Raw genomic sequence first — 6,649 nt, forward strand, 5'->3', positions numbered from 1 at the left:
ATCACTTCAATGCTTCACTTCGTTGCCTTTACCACTAAGCCCCTGTGGAAGGTCATCCCATAGCCCGTTCACTCTACTATGACCGCAAAGAACTCAAGGAAATGGAGGTAGGATAAATCATGTCAAAGGGGAAAGGGGACGCTCCGCTACCTCTCGACTCATCCTCTCAACCCTCTCCAATTTAGCATTGTCTAACTCTCATCGTGTGTCACTCACTCACAAGGGTTACCAAGGTGAACTCTCAACCCTAGTGTCACTCTAAGGGAGCAGTCAATCAATCAAACATTCAAGATTGGAACACAATTAAAACATCAATTAAGGAAAGCATAATAAAATATTTAATGAAACAAATACATCCTAGGGTTCACAAATCCAAGTACCCTCTAGGGAGTTTAGCTCTCCATAGAGCTAGTTACAATCAACTATGAAACTGAAAATAAAAACAAGTAATCCATAGAAAAACCCCCTCGATAGTCATGTCAATGGTCTTGCTGAGAGGCCTCGTCTCCTCCAAATGTCCCCTTGTCCAGCCTAGGGCACACCTCGAAGGATCGGTGCCGATGAAAGCTCCTCCAATAACCTTCTTCCAAGTGGAGCACGATGTGGAAGCCATAGAACCTCTCCAAAACCCTAGCCAACGCCCTCTTGAAAGTTTGGGGAAAAGATGGACAAAAGAATGCTGAAATCGGGCTAAAAACAGCTTCAAATAGGCTGGAATCGGGCATCCACACCGGCATACGGATGTTCCACACACCCCTATGTAATTCCCACATGGGCATGTGGAATTTCTACATGGGGTGTGGAATTTCCACACTCCCGTGTGGATTCTCTGGAATTCTGATTTTCGGCCGGCTGTGAACAGTAATTGCTACAGTAAATTATTACATTTCTTAGCTGCAGTAACCTGCTATAGTACCCCCGCCAAAAATACTCCCAAATCTACTTTTCATAAAGGCAACATAAACGGGCACACGTTTATGTCATAGATCGCATCGCTTCTTCAATAAACGCATTTATTGGTGGAGATTTTGCTATCATTGCACAAGTTGGGATACGCAAATGTACTACCTTCGTGCCCCTCCAACTCATTATAATCGCTTGAGTACATTGAGGTTGGCACACAATCATATATCTTAGAGCCCCACTTGTGTCTTCGCATTTGTTGCTTCCATGATTCCACCAAATAGTGCATTCACGATCTACTTTTTGCTTCTTTCCTTAATACTTAGCTTCATAACCCTACATGCACAAAAGAATACAAAAACTCATGTATTAGTGCTTAAACCTGATAAAAGTCATGCTCATTGTAAGGAAAGAATACTTCACATTCTTAACACACAAGCACTTATCAAGCTACCACCTCGAAAGTGTGAAAGCCACCTTAGCAGCCACTTCGGAAAGGGCTACCTTAGAGGATGTGTAAAACTACTACCATTTCTTTTTCTTTCTCTTTGTAAATAAATAAGTCCCTTATACTTAGAACTTTGAGGAGTATACGTTGGGTAAACTTGAGTGAATTTACACACACTTATACGATATCGGGTTTGTTATCCTTTTGATTCGAGTTTTTAACTAGATCAATGATTTTTCGTATTTAGTGTTGAAATTTTCCATACTTGTAGAATGCTTCTTTTGTATACTTTTGGTAAACCTAAGGCCAATTACTTTCAAGATTTCGTTCTTTTATGCTTCAATGTTTTATTTTTGCTTGAGCACAAGCAAAAGCTTAAGTGTAGGGGAGTTTGATAAGTGCTTGTGTATTAATAATACAAAGTATTCTTTTGTTATGATGAGCATTACTTTTCTCAGATTTTATCGCGAATATATCTGTATTTGTGTTCTTTTGTGCATGTAGGGTTGTGGAGACAAGTATGAAAGAAAGAAACCAAAGTAGATTGCGTTTGCACTTTGTTGATTGAATCTTCAAGTGAATAAACGTGAAGACAAAAGTTGTGCTCAAAGATATGTGAGTGTGTGCTAGCCTTCATTATGTTCAAGGAAATATGCAAATTGGAGGAGCACAAAGGCAGTCACAGTCATGTGTTTCGACTAGTGCAAAACTAGCAAGATTACCGTCAAATGTGCTTTTATTTGAAGATGCAACACGATCTATAACATAGATGTGTGCCCGTTTATGTTGCAATGATGAAATGTGTGGATTTAGGGGTATTTCAGTAGAGTACTACAGCAGTTTACTGGAGTAAATCACTGTAGTAATTTATTCTAGTAGTTACTATTCATAAGCCGCTGAAAAACAATTTTTTGCTAATTCACGCGGGCGTGTGGAAATTCCTCATACCCTTGTGGATGCCTGATTCCAACCTTATTTAAGTCACAATTTTAGCCCAATTTAAGGATCATTCTTTCCATCCTTTGGCATATCTTTTCTCACCTCTGGAGATGCCCGAGGCTAGAGTTTAAAGAGGCTTTATCTAGGCTTTTGGAGAGGTTTACAGTCTTCGACACCATGTTTCCTTCAGAAGAGAATTATTGTAGGGGACAAAGGATGGAAAGAAGGATCAGTGCCGATGAAAGCTCCCCTAGTAACTGCTATATTAAATTTCTATAATAACTTGCTGCAGTAGATGATGTCGCTTCTTCAATAAGAGATAACATTGAGAAAGATCTTGTTATCATTGCATAAGTCAGAATAAGAAAATGTGACTGCCTTTTTGCCCCTCCAAACCATGCAATTGCTTGAGCGTATGGAGGTTTGCACACATTCATGTATCTTCGAGCACAATTTGTGTCTTCACATTTGTTCACTCCAAGATTCCATCAACAAAGTACAATCGTAATCTACTTTGGCTTTCTTCCTCTATATTTGGCTCCACAACCGTGCATGCACACAAGTGACACAAATACACATATATTACCACTAAAATCTGATAAAGTAATGCTCATCACCAAAGCATGCAAGGAGAGTATTCTACAAGTAAGGGATCTTTCAACACTAAATATGAAAAATCAGTGCTCTAGCTAAAAACTCGGATGAAAAAGGACAACAAACCCAAAATCGTGTAAGTGTGTACAAACTCACTCAAGTCAACCCAATATATACTTCTCAATGTTCTAAGAATAAGGGACTTATTTATCTACAAAACAACACAAAACAAAGAGATGGTAGTAGCTTCATACTCTAAGGTAGCCTTTTCCGAAGTGGCCGCTAAGGTGGCTTTCACACTTGCGAGGTGGTAGCTCTTTCTACCAGGGTGTTAGCTTTCACTTATCACATGAGATACCTCTTTCTCTCATTAGGGCATAACTAGTATATCACTTATGAGAGTAGCTTCCTACTTCATAGGTGGTAGCTCTTTCCACCTCAAATGCACAACTAAAACAAGTATTTTTCTCTTTTCATCTTTTTAATTTTTTCCTTTCTTCAGCAAATTAACACAAGAAAACAAAACTAACTAGCCCCTTAAACATCCAACTTGAGTTTCCAAAAGGGTTTAATGAGCGAGTAGTGCAACAATTGTCAATCGGGCAAAAATTCTTAGAAATTCAAGTAAAACTTAGAGCATGAGAACATTCAATGTTAAAAATTCCCCTAAAATTAAGAATACAATAATTACAACTAAGGTGAACCGCCATTGGCTACGTGAGCATGTATTTTCAATCAAAACTTGTTGTGTAATGTGAACTCCCCCCCCCAACACTTAAAATGTACATTGCCCTCAATGTAAGTAAGTAAGCACAATTGGATATAAATCAATCAAAAGCATATGTGGAAGTGGGCAATTGAAACTGATAAGTGCTTGTGTATTAGTAATGTGAAGTATTACTTTCTTACGATGAGCATTACTTTTATTAGATTACATTTGTATTTGTGAACTTTCGTGCATGATGGGTTGTGGATACAAATAATAAAAGAAAGAAGCCAAAGTAAATTGCGATTGTACTATGTTGATGAAGTCTTGGAGTGAGCAAATGTGAAGACACGAGATGTGATCGAAGATACGTGAATGTGTGTCAACCTCCATGCCCTCAAACAATTACATGGTTTGAAGGGTGACAACACCCCTTGCGTGTGACCCGCAAGTGCACGAGTTTGTCAAAGTAATAAATCGCAAGTGAGTGGGGTATCTTATCCATAGGGAATAAGGAATAGAAACACCAAGATTGCTACATAACTAAGTGGAGATGAAATAATGATAATGTGGATAAAGATCGATGCAAACAAACTAAAGAAAATAAGAAAGAGAGGCACAATAAAATGAGAAGAAAGGTAATTGATAAAAGTGGTGTACTCAGATATTGTTCCTCCTAGGATTATTGCTTCAAGTGCAAAACCAGCTATTATGCTTCCTAACTAATGCTTAATGAGTCATTGACATCCTTAAACACACGGTCCCAAACCTATGGTCTACCGTGACTAACACTACATTATGCCCCGACAGATAAATCAACCAGTCTCAGCACCTCACAGTGTGTAAAGTTGCAAGCAGCTCTTGGGATTCCAAGTGATAAATCCTATTCCTATATGTAGATCTAACCCTTTGGTCTACGCGAAAGACCACTAGTCACAAGTAAGGCCTAGGTGTTAAAGTCACTTCAATGCTTCACTCTATTGCTCGTGCAACTAATCCCTAGCGGAGTTCATCACTTAACCCTTCACTCTATTGTGACAACAAAGAACTTTTGAAACATGGAGGTAGGATAAATCACATCGGAGGGGAAAGAGGATGCTCCACTACCTATCGACTCACCCTCTCGACCCTCTCCAATCTTGCTTTGTCTAACCCTCATGGTGTTTCAATCACTCACAAAGATTACCAAGATAGCCTCTCAACACTAGTGTCACTGACACGTCCACATATGCGTGTACACTGCAAGTGCACGGGTGTCGAAGTAATAATCCCAGATGAGTGGGTATCGTATCCACAGAGAGGAAGGAATAAAGACTCTTAAATTGCTTCTTAACTAACGTGGAAGATGAATAGTGATATGTGTGATAAGATTCAATTCTCAAGAGTAAAAACAACAAGAAAAAGAGCACAAGTAAAGGAGAAAGTAAGACAATCAATAAAGATGGGGTACCCAGATATTGTTCCGCCTAGGACAATCATTTCAAGTGCAAGAAACCTCTATTATGCTTCCTAATTAATGCAATAGCGAGTCATGGAAATCCTTAATTGTATAGTCCCAAATCTAAGGTCAACCATGCCTAATTCAATACATGTCCCGGAGGAGAAAACGAACAATCTCAACACCTCGCACTCGTATGGAATTGCAATGAGCTCTAGGGATTCCAAATGATAAACCCTATTCCTATATATAGACCTAACACTTTGGTCCAGGTGAAAGATCCCTAGCCATAATTAAGCCCTAGATGCTAAAATCACTTCAACACTTCACTCCGTTGCACTCGCAACTAAGCCCCAACGGAAGGTCATTCCTTAGTCCATTCACTCTACTATGGTCACAAAGAACTCTTGGAACATGGAGGTAGGATAGATCACACCGGAGAGGAAAGAGGACGCTCCGCTACCTCTCAACTCACCCTCTCAACACTCTCCAATCTAGCTTTGTATAACTCTCATGGTGTGTCACTCACTCACAAGAGTTACCTAGAAGAACTCTCAACCTTAGTGTCACTCTAGGGGAATATTCATACAATCAAGCCTAGGAGATTGGAACTCACAATAAACATGAATTAATTGAAAGCATAATATAGAGATTCAATGAAACAAATACCCAAGTACCCACTAGGGGTTTAGCTCTTCCTGGAGCTAGATACAATCAATGAAATCGAATGTAAAATCAAAGCCTCTATAGAAAACACCCTCATTAGTCATGGCGATGGTCTTGTGGAGAGTCCCCTACTCGTCGCAAGGGTCCCTTTGTCTGGCCTAGGATACACCTCACCGGATCGGTGCCGACGAAAGCTCTCCTACTAACCTTCTTCCAAACGGCAAGCGATGTCAAAGCCATAGAACCTGTCCAAAGCCCTAGCCAATACCTCTCAAAACCCTAGCCGCTGGCCTCTCTTAAGTTGGGGAAAAGATGGAGAAAATAATGTTGATATCGGGGCTGAAATTGGCTTTTAAATAGCAGGAATCGAGAATCCACACGCCCGTGTGTGCGCCCCTGTGGATTTTTCACATGAGCGTGTACCCGTGTGGATTCTCCGTTTTCCTATTTTCTTGGCCGACTGTGAACAATGCTGGTACAATATTCTTGCTATAGTACCCTACTATAGTACCGGTCCGAAATACTCCTGAATCCATGCTTTCATCGAGGTAACGCAAGCGGGCACACGTTTACATCGTGGATCGCTTTGCTTCTTCAATAACGGACATGTTGGTGGAGATCTTATTTTATATGCACAAGTCGGAATGCTTGAATGTGACTGCCCTTGTGCCCCTCCAAATAGCTATACTAACTTGAATATGATGAGATTGGCAAACATTCCTGCATCTTAAACCTGACCTATGACTTCGCGTTTGAACCTTAGCAAGATTTCCTCCAAATTGGTGCATTTACGATCCACATTGGCTTCTTAATTTCATATTTGGCCTCACAACCATACCTGCATGAAAGTAACATAACTATACACATATTACCGTTAAAACCCGAGAAACGTAATTCTCAATACAAGGAAAGAATACTTTGTATTCTTATCACACAAGCACTTATCAAACTTCCC

The sequence above is a fragment of the Dioscorea cayenensis genome, unplaced genomic scaffold (assembly GCF_009730915.1).
Source record: "Dioscorea cayenensis subsp. rotundata cultivar TDr96_F1 unplaced genomic scaffold, TDr96_F1_v2_PseudoChromosome.rev07_lg8_w22 25.fasta BLBR01000651.1, whole genome shotgun sequence".
In the NCBI taxonomy this organism is placed as follows: Eukaryota; Viridiplantae; Streptophyta; class Magnoliopsida; order Dioscoreales; family Dioscoreaceae; genus Dioscorea; species Dioscorea cayenensis.